Raw genomic sequence first — 20,932 nt, 5'->3', positions numbered from 1 at the left:
GTTGCCTACATATCTCGGCAATTATTAATAAACCTGTTGCATAAACACTTGTGTGCTAGCTTTTGTGTTTTCAACTGTCAATACAGAGCAGTATGGCTGCGTGAGTACAGTAAGTTTTGCATTGCACATTTTTTCTATGTTACATATATATTTTTATGAGCAAACTTAATGAATTTATGTAGTTTGATACCAGTGAATGTGCCACAATTTTTCACCAGTCACATACTGTTTTATATTCATGCATTTTCCCAAATGTTGTCTTAAAAGTCAGTACCATTCCACTGAAAGGTTTTGAGAAAAATATTTGTTTGGCTTTAAGGTGTGAGGCACATACACCCTTAATTCTTCACAGCATTGCTTTCAAAGTCCTGATTCTAAAATTATTGCTTTGCCCGAAGAAAAGTATTATGTGTCACAAATGTGAGAAAACTGCTTTGGCCATTTTGTTTATGCTGAAGCCAGAGAAGCCACCATGCAAGGGTCTCCATCCTGCCTGTACCTCTGGAGGGCCATCTGTCTACACTCCTAGCTTGTGACTTGGCTTCCTTTCCTCATCATAGTATTCTTATGTGTCCTACTCCTCCTTTACCCACAATCCCACAGAGCTCATGGTGGGCACTAGTCACTCAACTCCCTTGGAATGCCTAATTGTTCAGGAAAAGGAGGGACTCTTTTTTTAATTTTTTTTTTTTTAATTTTACATACCAACCATAGTTCTCCCTCCCCTCCTCTGACCCACCCCCCATCCCTACCCTACTGCCTGCTATCCACTGCTCAGAGAGAGTAAGGTCTCCCATTGGGAGTCAACAAATTCTGAAACATCAAGTTGAGGTAGAACTAAGCCCTTTCCCCCTACATCAAGGCCAAGCAAGGTATTCCACCATAAAGAATGTGCTCCAAAAAGCCAGTTAATGCACCAGGGATAAATACTGGTCCCACTGCCAGGGGTCCCACAAACAGACCAAGCCACACAACTGTTGTCAACATTCAGAGGTCCTTCTTTGGTCCCATGCAGGTTCCCCAGCCATCAGTCCAGAGCCCATGAGCTCTTACTAACTTGATTCAACTATCTCTGTGGGGTTTCCCCATCATGATCTTGACACCCTCCCCCCTACCCCCACCACTCACACCATCCCTCCTCTCTCTCTTTGACTGGAGTTCAGGAGCTTGGCCTAGTGCCTAGCTGTGGATCTCTGCATCTGCTTCCATCAGTCACTGGATGAAGACTCTGGGATGACACTTAGGGTAGTCACCCATCTGATTACAGGGTAAGGCCAGTTCAGGCACCCTTTCCACTAATGCTAGGAGTCTTAGCTGGAGACATCCTTGTACATTCTTGGGAGTTTCCCTAGCACCAGGTTTCTCCCTAACCCCTATAATGGCTCCCTCTATCAAGATAACTCTTGGATTGCTCTCCCTCTCTGTCCTTCCCCCTATGTGACCACCCTGTCCCCTGATGTTCTCATTCCCCCATCCCCTTCCCAGTTTACCTAGGAGATCTTACCTATTTCCCTTCCCATGGCAATCTATGCATGTCCCTCTTAAAGTCAAAGGAGGGACTCTTCAAGCACTGATATCCTCTTGCTTTTGACTTTTGATATACACTACCCACATGATCTATGGGGGCATCTGCAAACGAGCCAGCAGTGTGGTTCACACCTGCCAGTGCTGAGGCTTCTGGACATCTTGCACTATGCTGCCCCAGCAACTGATCCATGGTCAGGTGTGAGCTTGATTGATGTTGCATTGATTTGCCCTTCATATGAGAGGTTTCCCTCAAAGTCAAGAGTAGAAGTTTCTTCTTTTTAATGAAAGGCTTTGCAGCTTCTATTATTTTTCTATTTCTCTGTCTCCACAATCATTTCATGGGATTTCAAAACAATGATATTAAGGTCTTTAAGGCTTGTTTGAGTACTTAATTTATGAGATACAGTCTACTACAGTCTTGTTACTCCAGAAACAAGTGTAACACTCAGTGTATCTTTTTTAAAAATGTAATTATTGAACATATCACATATACTCTGATTTCTTCTGCTGCTTATACTAATTGTAGTTGTATAAATTTCCCTTCTAGATTTATAAGATTTAATGGGCTTACTTACAACCTTATTTAAATTTAATGATTGTATAAGGTGTAAAAAATATACAGAGATATACAATTTCTTCTAGATTTATCTTTATTTTTTGCAAAGAGTTCTGATATAAAATGTGACATGGTGCTGATATGCTTTTCAGTTTTATTATAGTTGTAGTTTACTTTTCAATGAAATATTTAGTACAGGAGCTTTGTGATTTGGGGTTGTTTGTTTTTGGTTTGTTGTTGTGTGTGTACAGTGTGGGATGGTGTTTGAAGTAGCTTAATTATGTCCTGACACCTTATTTTTGAGCAAGGTCTGTGAATGAACCTGAAGCTCGCTGATCAGCTAGACTGGCTGGCCAGCACATCTCATAGAACGCCCTGGCTCTGCAACCCCTTCCAAATCCCAGCTGAGTCAAGCTGTTCATGTGGGTGCTGGGACTCCAAACTCAGGTCCTCATGCTCATACAGCCAGCTCTTTACTGAGTTAGACATCTCCCAGTCCTAATCTGTTTCAAGTTTTATAGAATTGGTATTGTAAAATATAATTGGGAAAAATGTTAGCATTTTGTTGCATGAACACATGTATACTTTGTAGAGTTTCTTTTTGCTTTGGGAGTTATTGATTTTTGAGGTGGGACATAGTTTTATATCGCTGGTGGATCTTATGTTCACTATTTCGGTCATTCTTGCCTTGGATTCAACAATCCTCCTGCCTCAGCTTTCTAAGTGCTAGGATTACAAATGTCACAAGCCTGGCTTAGTTTATTTCCTTTGTTGAGCAGAATAGGGTAAATATTATTTCTAAAATTTCCAAACATAATGGTAAAGCATATTCTATTCAGTCTTTTATTTTTTCAGGGCTCGTGATTCGATACTTACCAACCAAATACCAATGGCAATTGACTCAAATTCTTTCTTTATATTCTCAGTCATAAAATTTTACACAAAAGTTAACAAACACACAGGTTCAAGTGCAAAATGATGATTTCCTCTAAATACATCATGACATATTTGTCAAAGTCAAGCCAATAAATCCATTATCTGTAAAACTTACCTTCTTTTCTCTTTTTGTAGTGAAGATACACAAAGTTGACGCCCTTAGCAAGCTAGATGGCTCAAAAGAAGGAGTTCTGATAAATGTCAATCTCGGTGCATTAGGGAGGGACCAGAGTAGATGTAGAGAAAGGTGATGTCTAGACCTTTCCTATGAGACATAATGGGATCCATTTGGAAAGATAGGAGTAGTCAGGGGAATGCAGCTCAACCAATCATCAAACTTGAGATAAAACATTCCTTGTGGGGCTGGAGAGATAGCTCAGGGGTTAAGAGCACAGACAGCTCTTGTTGAAGACCCTGATTTGATGTCCAGTACCCAAATGGTAGCTCCTCACAATTATTTGTAACTTCAGTTCTGGGGACCCAGTACCTTCTTCTGACTTCCATACACCAGTCATGCACTTGGTGCAGAGACGTCCATGTAAAAAGCTTTTACACATAAAATGAAATAATAATAATAATAATAATAATAATAATAATAATAGTAATAATAATAAAGGAAATGGAAAATTACTTTCATTGCTATAGTCCTTTACTTTTTTAAATTTTGCATTAATTACCCTTTACTTAAAACAGCTAAATATTTGGATAATAACACTCTTAATTAATGTAGAAAATAAATAAGTTGACTAGTTTTCCACACATCTTTTAAGCTCCTCCCACCTCAGTACAGACATAGGAAGGAATCCTCCCTTTAAGTCACTGTTAAAGAATGAAAAACAGTTATAGAATACTAATTGGCTCACATCCCCCATGGAACTTAGGGAAGGAATTCCAAGACATGAGCAGTTGTAACTCATCTTAGGCAAGGAAAAGTAAATTACTGTTTTTAATTTAAAATTTTCATGATTTGGACTTTGAAACACCTGACACTACAAAGAAAAAAATCTATTGTTAAGAAAAAGACAAGGAATGGCTGAGAGTTTGAGGCAAACACTCTTTGTGACTTAGATGCAGATATTAAAGATACGAGCAAGAGTGGGTGAGCCAAAAACTATTACAGATCATCCTTCCTGAGAAATGGGGGAAAATAGATTATTATCAAGAGAAATGGGAAAAGAACAAAGAAATACCAGTCTTGATGGAAAGATGATAGCTTTGGTTTGGCACAAGTTGTCCAGGGAGATGGATTTTTTTTTTTTTGTAAGAAAAGTTGCAGAAACATAGACAAAGTCTGAAGGCCAGGAGAGCAGAGTGCAGACTGGGTTTTCAGAACTTCTTTAGAGACTTGGTATTTGATATCACGAAAGTGAGTTGGTTTACACTGGATGAGAACAAATACTGAGCAATAGGAATTACCTGTAATTAAGAGGTAGAACTTAGAGGTATAAATGAAGGGAGATGAAAAGAGTGAAATAGACTAGACACTATTTTTAAAAGCCATTATGTATCACTCCATGGCAAACAATGGACTATTATACTCCTGAGTATGTAATTAGCATCTCAATTTTTTTTTTGTTATTTACCAGAAACCATTTTAAATTTTCTGTTTCAAGTGGGTGTGTCACTCTGTGTTACTGCTTAGAATACTTGCTTGCATTCTACTATTTATTATTAACATTTCCTATTTTAGTACAGTCTCAGTCTTCTACCATAAAATATAGGTAAAGGGAGGGACATAATTCTAGGAGAATAAAATAAAATTATTTCAGAAAGACAATAGGCTTAAAAATCATGTTTAAATATTTAAGTTCCTTTGATATATTATTTAAAAACTAATCCAGCTGAGCCCATGCATGCCCACCACAATCTCACCACAAGCTGGGAATCAGGAAGGAAAATGTGCCACAGAGAAAATTGTTCATGTTTTCATAGAATTCTGTGGAAAAACAAAAAGAGAAGTTAATAAAAGGTCAGGTAAGTCTGTCAATATTTCTTTATCAACTTTCACCCAGCGGTATTAAAATGCATCCTAATAAATGTAAGAAAATTGGTCAGCGTGAAGAAGGGGAGAGGAGGGTGGGAAGGAAGGAGGAGGGTGGGCAGGAGGGGAGGGAGAGAGGAAGGGAACACAAAGAAAAAGAAACAGTGACTTTAAGAATCATGTCTTTGATCATATTTTAATTATCCCCATATAATTAACATGTGAATATATATGATTAGAAAGAGAAATTTGTTTTGTTTTAACTTGTCCATGGTTGTTCTCTGACCTGGATACTGTGGCAGGGCCAGACTTTAATAGTGTGGTTGGAGATAGACTTGACATAATCAGCTGCCTGTCAGAATAAATGCTACAGAGTAAGTCTATCAAGAGCCTGGGGTTGAGCTCACGGACTGTAAGTGGATAATATGTCAGCTTCTCTTCAAAATGCTCATCATCTATTGCTTTTCTCATTCCCCACGAATGGGATTCTAGATCAGTCTCTGCCAACAAGCCCCCTGGAGTGGGTTTCCACTTTGTAACTTGGTTGGCAATAGTCATGAGAAAATGTTCTAAATTCCCAAGGTTGAGTCCACAAATACATTTATGGTTCTGTATAGGTATCTTGGAACAGCAGACATCCACTTAGGAGAAGTCTATCATTTGACTTCTCATCTCCCCCCCCCCCCCCCCGCCCCCCGCAAAAAAATTATATGTGTATATGTATGTATATATGAGAATGTCATATATGAACATTGTGTCTACACCACTCATATACACATATGTATGTGTATATGCTAATATAAACTAAAAGTTTATATTAGCATATACACATACATATGTATGGATGGATATACCTATACATGTATGTACATCCTGCTTTACCCACAAATCTCAACAATATGCTTGCCTGAACAGTAGCCACATGATGGCATCACCAGTTGAAAAGCCAGTGTGAATGGTAGAGATTCCACAAGGTTCCACCCCTAGACAATGGCTGACATGAAAGAGAAAATCACTTTTCTCCAGGGCCTACTCCTGCATAGTTTGTCCAATGCCAAGTGTTCAATCCTAGACAAGTGTCTAAACGAGTAATACTATAATGACTATTCCATTTGGAGAGCTCAGGGTGCTGTCTTCATTCCGAATAACATCATATACCAGCATCTGGGTCAGTGATCATGGCATACGGCCAGGTGTACTCGGAAGATGACGTCGACACTAACATCATAGCCCTGAGTCGAAACTATAACTCTCCAGTTGAGCCCCATCTACCCAAAGTAATAGGAATATTTATAAATTCCTTCACTCTGATGTTGTTTGATATGTACAGTATGGTAACAGGAGTGAATGAATATGATTAAAAACATTGTATGGAATTTTCAAAGAATTAGTAAAAATATTATCTTAACATTAAATAAGCTCATGCTAGGTACCATAAAGTTAATTTTCAGCAAAGCTCTTTTAGCCAATCTATATTTCTTTTTTATATTTATGAATTGCTGTGTTTATTTCATTTAATAATTATGTATACCAACTAATTTAATATATTATTTTAGTAGTCTGAAACTGTTGGCACATTAAGACAAGATTTCATTAAATATTTGTTCTGTCTATTCCTTAGGATGTTAAATGCTTTCTATAAACTTGTTAACTTTTCATTTATGTAAAATGTCTCTCACAGCCTTTGGGCCAAGGTTTTATTTTGGGTAAATTCAGCAATCATGCATATTTGTTTTTTGTTGGATTGTCCTCCTACTCTGGTTCCATTGACAAACCCCCATGCTAGCATTTGTGAGAAATAGCCTTTGTGAGTAATGATGTGTTTTTGGTGTCTGGTAGAGTTTAGAGATATTTTGTTTTCCTTTGAGTTTTGGTCATCCATATGCATTTTCCTATCACATTATTTTAGAAACATCTTGTCAAATCTCCATAAAACTCCCTTTGAGATTTGTTGAGATTGACTTACTTTGTGTGAAATGGCATTTAATTTTATTCTGAGGTGTTTATTTATAAAATGAATTCTGCATTGCTTTTGCATTAAATATACTTAAAATACTCTTTATAAAATCACAACTTCTTTCAAATTGTTATAAAAGCTTAACAATGTTGATACTTGTTTTTATTCTGAAACTTATATTGATCTTTTTTCTTGTGATTTTTCTTTCATTGACATTTTAAATGGCATTTTCTACTGTGCAAATAGTTAAAAAAAACTTACCTTAACTGAAGAAATGGATTTAATACTGTTAAATATAACATTTAAATAACTGTTATGCAGCTTAGAAACTCTTGACACCTTTAGGTAATGAGGAAACTTTGGGTATGAGTGGAGCTTTCATTTATAGGATTCATAGAGTTCTCAAACATCTTTTTAATTTTTAAGATAGAAGTGACTTAGGATAAGACTCCATGGCACTCACGGGTCATTGATATTTGTTACCAGAGGTTGAGTTAGCCCATTCTCTTTGATTCATACAAAGTCCCTTAACGTTCCTCAAATAAAATTAAGCTCATTCTTGGTCCTTATAAGATTTTGGTCTGTTCAGAAATCATGTAAAATATGCATATTTGTCTGTTGTTCTAGTCTGTTTCTGTTGACCAACCTCCATGCTAACATTTGTGAGAAATAGCGTTATAGAAATAGGCCTTACCACTGGGGGTTTGCCTCTACATCGGTTAACATTGCCTTTTATTTATTACTGGTGTATGGTCTGTTTCTATGTTATCCTTAACTGAACTTGTTATCTTACTGCACCAAACTTACTCCAGTTATGCTCTGGGTTCTCTTGCATCTTAATAGTCTGGAGAAGAGATTTTTTTTCTTTCATTTTTCTTTATTAAGAAATTTTCTACTCACTCCACATACTATCCACAGATCCCCCCTAGCCCTCTTTCCCAAGCCACCCCATGTCCCCCAAATTGAGGTCTCCCATGGGTAGTCAGCAGAGCCCAGAGCACTGAGCCTAGGCAGGTCCAAGGCCCTTCCCACTGTAGAAAGGGTGTGCAAGGCATCACACCGCAGGCACCGGGTTCCAGAAGCCTCCCCATAGACCAGGGACAGATCCTGATCCCCCTGCCTTGGTGCCCCCCCCCCAAACAGTTCGAGCCGAACAACCATCTTCTGTATCCAGAGGGCCTAGTCCAGTCCCATGGGGGCTCCACAGTCATCAGTCCACAGTTTATGGGCTTCCACTAGTGTTGCTGGTCATCTCTGCACGTCCTCCCATCATGATCTCAACATCCCTTGCCTGCAGTATCTGTCCTGGAGAAGATATTTTGGTATTGGGGGGTAAAGGAATGGTCTGGGAGGGGGGGATCTGTGACGTGACAGAGGGACGCTACCAAAGTCTTAATGAATCAAATGTCAGTACAGTTACTGATCTAGAGGGAGCATGGGAAGAGTAACAGGGTTCCCAGTAGGCACTGTAGGGGAATATCCATAACCATAACCAGCAGGTACTCATCTTAATTTGTCTGACTTCTTCTTCAGATGGGACAGCTCAGGAACATGACATCAACATCCCTAAAGAGCTTCTAGTTAGAAAATCGAACATTAAGCAAATGTTAATATTAGACATTAGAGAAAACACGATACATTTATATGGTGTGCAGTTTGGGGGTATAAGTATGTAGTGAACCATGGTCTCTAACCCTCTTCTTGTTCTAGCTACTAATCCCTCTCTAGCCCCTGCTGTGGAAAAGGAGAGCTGTCTCTCATGACGATCTTAGGCCTATGTTGTATTACACACTTGTGAACCACAATTTTATCAAAGATGTCTTAATAATTTAGATGCCACCACCATAGCATTTATGTTTTAACGTATGTAATCCTTAAGTATCTGAAAAAGAGCTGTTGGATAAAAGGGAGACATGTCTTGCATCCTCTAGCTTTAGGCTATAGCTAGTGTCCTACACAAGCCCCACACTGAAAGCTTAATGTTCTTCATTTCAGAAACATGCAGAATACATGCTGCAAATTCGCACACAGCTCCCTTTCCTAGGTGTGCAGGCACTCATCTCTTTTTCCTCATAGTTTTTATTTTCTCTTGTCTTTCTCATTATAAGTCTATACATTTTTCAGTTTGTCTCTGTTTTCATTCATTTTTTTTCCTCCTCAGGCACTTGACATGACTCCTGCCTTGTCCCCAGGTGAAGCATGCCCACAATGTGAATCAACATTTCAAACTTGTCCATCAGCTCTAGTGGAGGCACAAACAACAGTCTGTCTCATTTTTCTCCAAACACACTTTCCCTTACCACTGTCAAGTATTTATCCTAATCATTTTGGCCAGATTTCACAACTGTCTTATTGATTACAATTATTAAAACCAATTAAATGTATTTTAAAAACAAACTTGCATATCCACCTCAAAATAGTCTCCTCTTCTATGGCTCAAGAAATTTGAAGTAAAGTGATATGCTGTTTGTGTCTGATACACATCTATCTAACAGTGTTCAGACAGACAGACAGACACACACACACACACTCATGTGTAACCCTATCACCACTACCAACAAAACTAATGGAACAAAAAGGTATAAAACAAATAACCTCCCTGCCACCCACACCTCAAAGTGCTAAGTATCCTAAAATTCACATTCAGGCTCTTCTGACATCAGAATTCCATGTGTAACCTTAGCACATGCCACTGGGAAACTGTCTCCCTGGTGAGGAATATCTTCTATCCTACCTATAGTGGGCAGAAAATAAATAATGGACATAATTGTAGAAGAAGGAGGTGGCATATTGTAAATACAATGTACTAAGAAAAAGAAAAGGGCCAGGCGGTGGTGGCGCATGCCTTTAGTCCCAGCACTCGGGAGGCAGAGCCAGGCAGATCTCTGTGAGTTCCAGGAAAGACGCAAAGTTACAGAGAAACCCTGTCTCGGAAAAAAAAAAAAAAAAGGAAAAAGAAAAGGCATAGAAGGCTGAAGGTGTCTAGGAACTATGGAAGGCAACATTACCTAGGATGACTAGTGGGGGTCTCATTAATATGAAATCTGAGCAAAGACTCCAGGGACAGGAGACATGTTCTCAAAAAAGCCTGACAACAAAATGCAATTACTGAGTTGAAGGGAAGGCTCAGAATAAGCAGTCTGGAATAGCCAATGTGCTTGACATGGGTAAGGAGGGCAGTGTAACAGTCAAATGTAGCCTAAGGGTGTCTTAGTTCATTTTCTGTTCCTAGGATAAGACATGCTGATCAAGGCATCTAATTGAGGCTTCGAGTTTTTAGAGGGTTAAGGTCCATGACCATCATTGCAGGAAGCTTGGCAGCACTCACGCAGCATGGCACTAGATTCAGAGATGACTGTTTGCATCTTCACGTGTAAGCAAACACCAAGACACTGGGAATGTCAAGGGCTTTTGAAATCTCAAATCCTGTCCTCAGTGATGTATCTCCTCCAACAAGGCCACACCTCCTTCTGAAGGAGTTCTTCCAACTGGACCAAAGTATTCAAATAAATGAGGGACGTTCTCATTCAAACCACCACAAAAGGTGACATGCAATGAAAACTCTGAACTACTGGGGCTCAGATCATGCCAAGTCATATAGACTACAGTATGGATGTCGATAATTGGTCTTCATGAGGTCGGAGTCTGTGAAAGGTTCTGGATAGTGGATGGAGGAGGTATGACTTACATGTTTCGTGATTTTCTCCTGGCTATGAATTGAGAGGGTACCTCAGGGATGGCTCCTTTATTCAGAGTTGGAGGCAGCACTGGGAATTTAGAAAGGGGTGGGGAGACTACAACTTTATATTACACTTAAAAACAAAAATAGTTGGGTTTTTTTTTTTTTTGTTTTTGTGAAGGATGGAATATGTGTTGTGAAATTAAGAGAGAAGTTAATGATTTCTGAGTCAATGTCCTGATAAACTAGGAAGATGAAATGGACAGTAAGTTAGGTAGACTGCAACCCAAAAAAGACTTAAGGGTTGGGGAAAGATGGGGCTTGAATATGTTAAGACCGTGTTCATGAAACATCAAGAAAGGGGTACCTGACCATTTTCTTGATGTTATTTGGAATTCAAAGGAAAAGTATGGAGTAGATAAGAAAACCAATCAACTGTTTTTTTTACTATGAGTCTTTTAGGTTTCTCCTTGTCCATCCTAGTTTCTTCCCAGGAATATACTGTCTACCAGCCTTGTAAGCCAAAACTTAACCCATCACCCATATTCCCTGTGCAAGACATGAATTCTTACTTGCATAGCACTCCTCTTCTGTCTTCCCTTTCCCATCCTTGTTTCATTTCTTCTACTTTCCCTTCCTTTCTCATCTCCTTTCTCCAACGAATAGATATTAACCATATATTGTACATAAACTGTAGAACCACTGTTTAGAGTCTGAATATTGAACCTTATGTATGGATATTGATCATAAGGAAAAACCAAAGAACTACCCCAGAGTTTAAACCTGTTTCAGTTTTTGTTGTTGTTGTTGTTGTTGTTGTTTTGTTTTTTGAGACAGGGTTTCTCTGTGTAATTTTGGTGGCTGGCCTCGAACTCACAGAGATCTGCCTTGCCCTGCCTCCCAAGTGCTGGGATTAAAGGTGTGTGCCACCACAGCCCGGCTTCAGTTTCAGCTTTTATATTATCTTTGTATTATATGAAACAATCTCTAATGTTTGATATGATAATGGATTGAACTCATACATAAAGGGCCTCCTACTTGCTCACTTTTGAGGCAGAACTATTTAAAGAACACTGAGCCTCACTCCACAATGGTTTGTCAACATTATTTATCTTAAGCTCCTTAAAGACAAAACCATGTCTCACTTTCATTTAGATGATTGTAAATAATCCATGTATAAAACAGATGTTTTCAGGGATGATGACAGACACTCAAGAGACAATGATGGACAGGACCAGATGGAGTTCAGAGTCAAGGAGAAGGGTGTTTCCATGAGTATCTAGACCCCCATATTAGTAGGAACACAACAAGCGGCAGCTGCCACAGCAATAACATCCGCAGGAGGGAGGGTGTCTTAGAGATCATCCCCATGGAATGTAACAGTCAATCTGCAATGAGTACAGCCTAGCACAGTAAACCAGGAATAGGAAGAAGGAGAATGGGAGAAGGTACTTCAAAAAGACAGAGGGAGAAAATGAAGTGCCAGAAGTGGGATGAAACATGGCAGATAGATTCAGAGGGCACCAAAGTATCATGTAAATAGCAATTAGTAAGAAAGGTCTCCATAGACTTTTCTTAACATCTTCAGATTTGATTTTGAAAGCAAGAAAAGGGAGCTACTGAATGACTGGAAGGGGAAATGAAAATTTCATACTTGCCACACCAAACGATCATACTGCATCCTGTTTATTTTGTGAACGTAAACGGATTGGATTTTTGCAGGACTGAAGGTGAGACAAGGATTAAGAAGCCACCTTGGTAATCTTGTATATAGAAGGATTAGGCAACTAAAGTAATTACAGCTATAATGAAAAAGAAGAAATAGATTAGTGGAAAAGGTAAGTAGCAGGATCCATAGGAGTTATCGACTGACTGGATGTGATTGTTGATGGAAATTAAAGAGCCCTGGATTGCATCTGAGCTGCTTTAAGTAGTACAATGCACTGAAAAACACATAGTGAGCGAGCTAGGGAGCAAATGAGGAGGACACAGTACATGCTAAGGGGGATTTCTTGTCTCCACGTGGCCATTTTTAATAGGGAATTGACATAAAACCTTAACACAAGTGCCATAGCTTATGTTTTATGCTATTTGTGTCCAGAGATTGATAGATAACATTTAAAGAACCAAACTGAGATCTCTGGAGGTCAGTTGCCATCCATGTTCACCCAGACAGTGAAGGGAAAGTGGAAACATCATAATGCGATCCAGTTATATAGTAATCTGAGTATATAAACAAAGAAAATAAAACAGGTAATTCAAACACATGTTTTTGCCCTTATTTTATTGCCATTTTACCCACAATCTCTATATAGAGGACATTCCAATGTTTGTCAACAACAACACACACACACACACATTATTACTGATATTAATAGACATAGATAAGTAAGTTAACATGGCTGTGCTAGGGAAACACTTTGTCAAGCATTGAAAGGGAAACACAACATAATCTTATTTATATACAAAATCTGTAAAATTTGAATACATGGAAACTTGGAGATGAATGGTAGTGACTAGGATAGATTTGGGAAGTGCTGGCTGAAAGTCACACAGTGCTGGAAGATAAGTCTAACAATAGAAAAGCCCAAAGTTTAGGATGTTGGATAATGTTCTAGAAGTTTGCTGGTTTTATTTTTACAGCTTACTTCCAGCTACTTATCTCTCTCTCTCTCTCTCTCTCTCTCTCTCTCTCTCTCTCTCTCTCTCTCACACACACTTCACACACTTGAAAAGGATATGTCAATTTCTGTGATTGATTGCTGTCATCAATTCACTTTGTATAATTTTATTGAAACATCACACTGTGTTCTGTAATATATGCAATAAACCAAGTAAGACAGACAGACAGAGGAGAGAGAGAGACAGATAGAGAACAAGAAGAGGTTAATGATAGAGGGCATCAGGAAACTTCTTTCTTTTTTTGCCCTGGTCTGTCACTCTGTTAGTAGCCCATCACTTAGCAGAAAGCATAACACAAGAGCTTGCAGAATGAATGAATTTTAATTATTTGTACAGAGCACAATGGACTCTTTTACCATCTATACAGACTTATTTGGTGAAATTGAAGGATGGAGTGAGCAGACCATGAAAAATGAGAAAAATTACAAAGAACCTAAAAATAAAATGTTACTCCATTGAAAGGCACCTCTCTAATTCAATTTCGAGCACATTTAATTCTTTATTTTAAGAGTGTGTGTCACTGCCAAATGATCTACAAATAGCATTTTTTCCCATTCTATAGATGGAGTGCTGCTTTTAATAGTGCTGAGTTCAGATTAATCAGCATTATGATGGAATAATACGTGGAGGATGGTGAAAGAGATGAAGAAGCAATATTTTCTGAATGATTGTCCTGCTGCCATCACAGAAATGATATCTTATATAAGGTGATGGCAAGGCACATTTACAGAATAAATGATAAACAAGATTAAAGGAAATTGTGGTCAAGAAAATGAGGGAAGGTAAGGACTGTGACACAAATGAAAGACAAATGTTGGGAGGAAAATGAAAAATTATAAACGGTTGCACATAAAAATTGCAGGTTAGGACGGGGGAAGTATTTGAATTTAGAGAAACAAGATTGGAAAGGGAATGGAGAAAGAAATCCCAGACAAGGGCAGAGCAGAGCTGTGAGGTGGAAGGTGTCGGTGCAGGAGGCTGGTTGCTACACTACCCCACAAAGGCGTCTCACTGAAGATGACATGGCGGAGTGGAGAGACGCTTCCTGGCTCTTTCACCTCAGTACTGGCTTCCAAACTAAGTGACTTCTGCATTTAAAGTATGCCCTTCTCTTTGCCGAAGTACAAAGGGTTCAAATACGGTTAAGTCTCCTTGTGGGACCATTTGAGTCTCTGGGAGACTAGTTACTATCAGGATTCATTTAAGGTCCCAAAACTATAGATTTGTAAGCCAGGTAGGAGAAGAACAGCCGTAACAACATCAGCACCTTTATTTTTATAGTGAGCTTGGACAGTCGCTCCTTGACGCCTTCCCGAAAAAAAGAAAAGAAAAAAGCCTTGCTATCTTCCAGAATGTGCTAACACCAGACACCTCAACAATGGTGTCACCAGGATAAACATGTTGTTCCCTAGGATCTCAGAAGGTGCTCCATAAAACCTGCTCACCTCTGATTGCCTGTCACTTTGTGGGGCTGTATTTAAATGCAAAGACATGCAAGGCTGGGAGGTAAATATTAAGGATGGGTTCCCTGTGGCTGAAAATCTCTAACTTGGTGGAACACACAAGGGTCTGCAAAGACCATGCAACCCCAGAGCATTCTGTGTCAACTCCCTAGTGTCCTCATCCTCCTGTGGATTTTCAAGCTGAATTGTGTATCAGAATCATGTAGCAAGCTTTGAAACAATTTTCTGGGCCCCATCTTCAGCGTGCCTTAACTTGCTGGTCTCGAATGAGGCCTGGAAATCTGTGTTTCTAAGATATTCCCAGGAGACACAGAGGCTGCTGCGCCAGGGCACCCTTTGAGATCTCCTGTTCTGCCTTCCAGTGCTGAGTGGCACTTCCAGGACTGAATCTGGGGTGACCTCACAGCCAGCACAATGTCCTCTCCATAGCAGTGTGCCCCGTTGCCCCAACATGCGATGAGCTCGGTACACTCATCAATCTATGTGCTTACTTGCTTCAGGGTCTCCCTGTTTAAATTAATTAAGCTATTACTCAATACGACAGAGGAAGCCCTGTGACCCTTGGCCAATGCTATTTGCCTGATATTCAGTACTACAGCGTTAAATAACACACACACACACACACACACACACGCGCGCGCGCACACACACACACACACACACGCACAATTTGAGCGAGTTCAGCTTTATAGGCAGATTTTTCTTAAACCACCTGACATGTAAGGTCCAAACAATACATCAGGAAGAAGACAGACTTCTGCTATAAACACTCTTGCCTTATTCTCCACCACCTGTAGGATCGAACAAGCAAACATAACAATGTCACCAAACAGACATTTCTACAGTGCATCTAGGGAGTCATGTGCTCCACCTGACCTTCGTCCCCTCTATCTCTTATCCATATTTACAGTGTCTTTAAGCTTGACATTTTGTTTTCATATATGCTCAGTATTCTTGATCGGACCTATGCAAGAGAAGCTGGTGTTGTTTGTTTGTTGTTTTGTTTTGTGTTTGAATGGACGTCCTCTGTCACAGAATTCTGGCGTTTACTCCCTGACACCCCCGGTTATCACCTGAGTAATAAAACCAATGACAAGCAGGTTGATAGCAAGCCATCTTCCATATATGTCTTTGGGAGGTAAGCAGAGGGTATTAGGAGAGCTGAAGAAAAACAGCTCACTGACTCTTGTGGGGCTAAACGAAGGTGCCCTCGAAAAACAACTTTAGGCTTTTAACTCTTGACATTGCTAGCAGAGAATCAAGCTGACATTGTGGTCAATCAACCTTCTAGAAGTTGCTCTTATTTTCCCTGATGTGTCACAACTTGGAAAGTTGTTATCTGAATGCCTGGATTACTCATGAGGATTATTGGAGCTGTGTGTAGTTGACCAGCTGTCAAACTCTACCAGGAAAGGGAGTTATTTGTATTATGCCATTTAATAAGGGAAATGTCCCCATCACAGGAGCACTTCATTTTGCATATTTCATGTGTTAGGCATTCAGACGAAGAGACTGTGTGCCCAAAGTCATTTTTAATCAGGGTCAGAGTTAATATTTCAACCCTGTCAGTAGGATGCTAGACTTCACACTTGTGCTGGTGTGATTTTTGCGTTCTCGTGGCACCGTCTCAGCCAATCACACGGCGCTTTCACAGTTTTGATCTGACAGATTGGAGATGAATATCCTGTGAGCAAATGAACCTCCACTCAACACAGACATGTGGAGCACCAATTGGGTTTTCGGTTTGCAGCCGGCTGTGTGCAAGGATCTACCATGATGAGGTGGGAGGTGGGAAGAAGGAGCCTGCAGATTTCTTCCCCACCTTAAAAAGAATTTCTAGATGCAAGACAACTGTGGCGAATGGGACAGGAGAACATATGGCTAAGTGGCCAAATGTGTGAAAATCAAAGTATAAAATATGTGTTTTAGCTAAAACTGAGAACGAAGAGAAGCGATTGCACAGGCTAACTAGCATATAAAGGCGCATCTTCTAAATCGGGGACGGGGCTGTCCTCAGCTCCAACGGTGTCCAGCTGGCCGCTTGCTATCCCAGGAACTTAGTCGTGTCTCCCTTGCACTGAGAGATATTCACCATGGCCTCTCATTTTAATATTTATTTAGAAGTTAATTACTGTCACTGCCAGCTCTTTTATCTCAACAACATTTCACAGAAATGTATTCAGGCATTATGTGACTTGTAAGTAAGATTAACAAGAAAGTTCAGAGAAGTGTAATAATCAAGGGATTTGGCTGTTAATAAAGAACTTAATGAGAAACAAATGAGCTAACACCACCCAGAATTTGAATTGGGTTAAGGCAGATTCTAGAATCGCATATCACATACTTTCTTAAGTATAAACCTCCGTAAACCTAAAACGACAAAGGGGAAGAGGCCACGTGCGCATGCACACAGGCAGTGGGACTAACCAGCCCCAAGGAGTCTGTTGGATTATTTATATCTTAACTGAATAAGAGTGTGCTTTTAGGATGTATTTTCTGTATTATGCTCATACAAGTGTGTGAACAGACACGCACACACGTGCACACACACACACACACACACACACACAGAGAGAGAGAGAGAGAGAGAGAGAGAGAGAGAGAGAGAGAGAACTGATGAGTTGATAGAGTGTATTATTCCTGCTTTACAGACAGCTAAAGGGATTAAGCAAATATCCTTGCTACAGCATGAGGCTGAGCCTTTGTATTCATTTATAAACTTAGGGAAGTCACTGAAGAGAAAGAGAAATCATGCAACTGGAATGGAGAAGAAAAGCTCCAATTATAGTTTCAGAATTGCCTGCCACCTTTAGTGCTAACAGAGTGTGCACGTTTCTCAGAAGTGACACCTGCATTGTCTACTGGGAAACATTTAATCCCTGAAGCTGTATTAAGGAGGCTGGAGAGCACACAACTGAATAGAAATGATGGCAGTTCCTTCTGTGATAGAAGAAGCCGCACTAATTTAAGTAGCAGCAGATCAGAGGGCTTTCATTCCCCCCCCCACCGCCCTTAATTTGATTCCATGTGCAATGTACCACTCTCCCCCTATGGAATACCTGGAAATTGCATAAACATATGAGTATTTGAATGTGGATCTACTTCTGATGGTCCCGCTGCCCTCTGAATAGCTTCTATCAGGATCTGATTAGCTGTGTTTCTACTCTTAAAAGAAAGGTATTTTGTTTTATTTAGCATAGTATCAGACATGAAATACATAAAACGCAGAGGTTTACTGCTTGGTAAATGTTTGTAGAATGAAAGGGAGCATACTTTTAAAACACCATTCTTTTATTTTCAAACTCAGGGTCACTTATCCATTAGCTTCCCCTGATCAGTACCAGAGGTGAGAACCAGAGCGGGGTGGGCAGAAATCTCTCCTTCTCTACTTCATATGCAGAATACAAGCAAGCAACCTTGCTCATTAAAAATCTACGCTTTATCTAACAGCAGTACTCCAGCTTGTTCACATAACGGCAACTTTCATACGCCCATTTTCTGTCTGCAGTGATTGTCACCGTGCGGGGAAACAGTGCTCAGTGAATGAGTATTGTCCGAAGGAAGGAAGCACTTCGTGCATATTAAGGGTTTTCAAACTGAAAATAAAAAATTGGGAATATGCTTATAGCCTGGGCATTTAAAAGCATAAGTTCGACTTATCTCCCAGAGCTGCTCCTAGGAGTAGCCGGATCTTTCCTGACTCTTGAAAAATGATATAGTTGCACTACCGAGTACTTGGAGGCAGAATCCTTGCTTTTTCCCCATCAGGGAGAAACTGGAGTTTACTCAGACTGTTTCTCAGTTTGCTATGAGAGCGCGAAGTCAAGATAGATACAGATGCTAACAGGACAGGGACACCTTCGCAGATAACTGGCTTCATCTGACTGCCTGTTTGTGTGGAGAGCTGATTATCAGCCCTGTGCAAATGCAGGGGGAAGTGATGCGATCGCTATGATGTTTTACACCACAGGCAGAGCCATCTCTCTATGCAACATTCACTCAGCAAGGCAGGAAATATAATTAAGCTTTCATGCATATCCCCACAGAACCCTGCACAGCCACTCAATCATTCAAAAATAAAGAGAAGGAGTCGCTGTCACCAGAGTTGGTCCCCTCCGATTATACTACCTAAAGCATGGGAAAAGATGCAGGAAACGTGAAGAAAGGGTAGACGTGAGAGCTCCTTAGGAGAAGGAAAGAGGGTCTGAAAGGAGGGCACTTGGAGGCGATTCTTCTGTGAGGCACATACTGAGCCAGTGGTTCTCAGCCTTCCTAATGCTGTGACCCTTTAATATGGTTCCTCGTGTTGCATAAAATTGTTTCATTGCTACTTCACAACTGAAATGTTGCTACTGTTATAAATCGTAACGTGAATATCTGATATGCAGGATATCCAATATGCGACACCCACAGGTTGGGAACCACTGATTTAAGTGTACCTTAAATGTAGGCATGTTAGTTTTTTCTTAATTTTTGAATTTACTTTATGCATGTGTATGTGTGTGCATGTCTGTTGGTGTATGGGAATGTGGGCAAGTGCCCACAGAGGCTCAAAGAGGGTGTCAGATCCCCCGGAGCTGGTTACAGGAAATTGTGAGCTGTAGTATCATGAGCCACACTCTAGTACTCTTTAAATATCAGCAAGTGCTCTTAACTGCTGAGTCACCTTTCTAGCCTTTAGATAATTTTTAAATGGCAAAACATAGTCCCAAGATTTACCAGCCTCAAAGAATCAAAGACCTTGGCAATGGTCCATACTGCTACAGGATAATAACTACTCCATAGGATGACCTGAGAGTGTCAGGGCAGTTTATCATAAAAATCCACAGAAGATGCTATACCGTGTATGTGTGTGTGTGTGTGTGTGTGTGTGTGTGTGTGCGTGTGTGTGTGTGTGTGTGTGTATCAGACTCATAAGACTTGATTTGATTTGTAGCCTTCTCAATTACTACATGTTTAAGAAAATTAAGCACTACAAATAATAATTTTCCCTACGATAAAACCATAGTATTTTGTGTGGAAAAAAATTTTAAAAATTTTTGATGCATTCCAACAATCTCATAGACGACCTTAAAATCCTTCGAATGATTATAACTTAGAATGCATTCTATTAAACACTAGTTCATAGGAACTAGTAGCCCCACGCTTAAAAGAGTGATTGGCTCTCTCCCAGCTGCTCTCAAGTCTGAATAGCTCCTAGGTAAGGTATGAGGCCTGGCGAGAAGCTCCCCCTCTCTGCAGGAAGTTTGGCTGGCTTGATGGGATGTAGGTAACCACACAAGTTATGAGTTCCTGAATGCTCTAGCCTCTTTAGGACCAGAAGACAGCGATTCACAACACTCTTGTAGAAGTGTTGTGATTTTTCTGGCTCTTACATTCTTTCTACCTTCTCTTCATCATCATTCTCTGAGCCTTGGTTGAGGGGATAATAAAGATGGCCCCATTCAGGGCTGAACTCTCCTGCTGTTTATCTTAGCTCTTGGACAAGTTCTGTGTTTCAGTATCGACTGTTACAGACTTCAAAAAGAGAATTTGCTGAGCAAAGTTGAGAGTAGCCTAGGTATATGCCTAGGTATATGGGTACAAATATAAATATTTAAAAGTTATATTGACCAGTGGTGGCCCCAGAACTATGCACATATAGGCAATACTATTTGGACTTATGGATGTTATTTTTTTTTAAAATACATGTTTGCAGAGGGCCTTTTTAGAGGAGATATGTGGGAAATTGGAGGGGGAAATGGGAATGGATACATTTAGATTTCCTTGTATGTAGGTGTGAACTCTCATAAAGAAAATCAGGAAATCACTATTTGAAATGCATATAGCAAAATAAATTTAGAAAGCATTATTATTTCACACTAGAATTTTTGAGAGCTATAATTCAGCACACAAGAACTTTAAAGATGCTGAAAAACCTAAATTTAAAAAATGATTACAAAAACGGCATAGGATATTGACTCAGCATTTTATGTTTCTTTGTCAATGGGACCAGTTGTTTTGACACTCCATTCTAATATATTGTAGTACTTATGATTCATAGAGTATAGTTTGCATAAAAGCCAACTTTCCTTTTAAAGTAATTGTGTTCTTCGTAGCATGGTATAGCCTGAGCCACAGGGCCCTCATGCTGTTGTGCTGAAGAGCGAGC

Source organism: Peromyscus californicus, unplaced genomic scaffold (genome assembly GCF_007827085.1).
Source record: "Peromyscus californicus insignis strain IS unplaced genomic scaffold, ASM782708v3 Scaffold_1__1_contigs__length_55948999, whole genome shotgun sequence".
NCBI classification, from domain to species: domain Eukaryota; kingdom Metazoa; phylum Chordata; class Mammalia; order Rodentia; family Cricetidae; genus Peromyscus; species Peromyscus californicus.
This window is presented reverse-complemented; position numbering follows the sequence as displayed.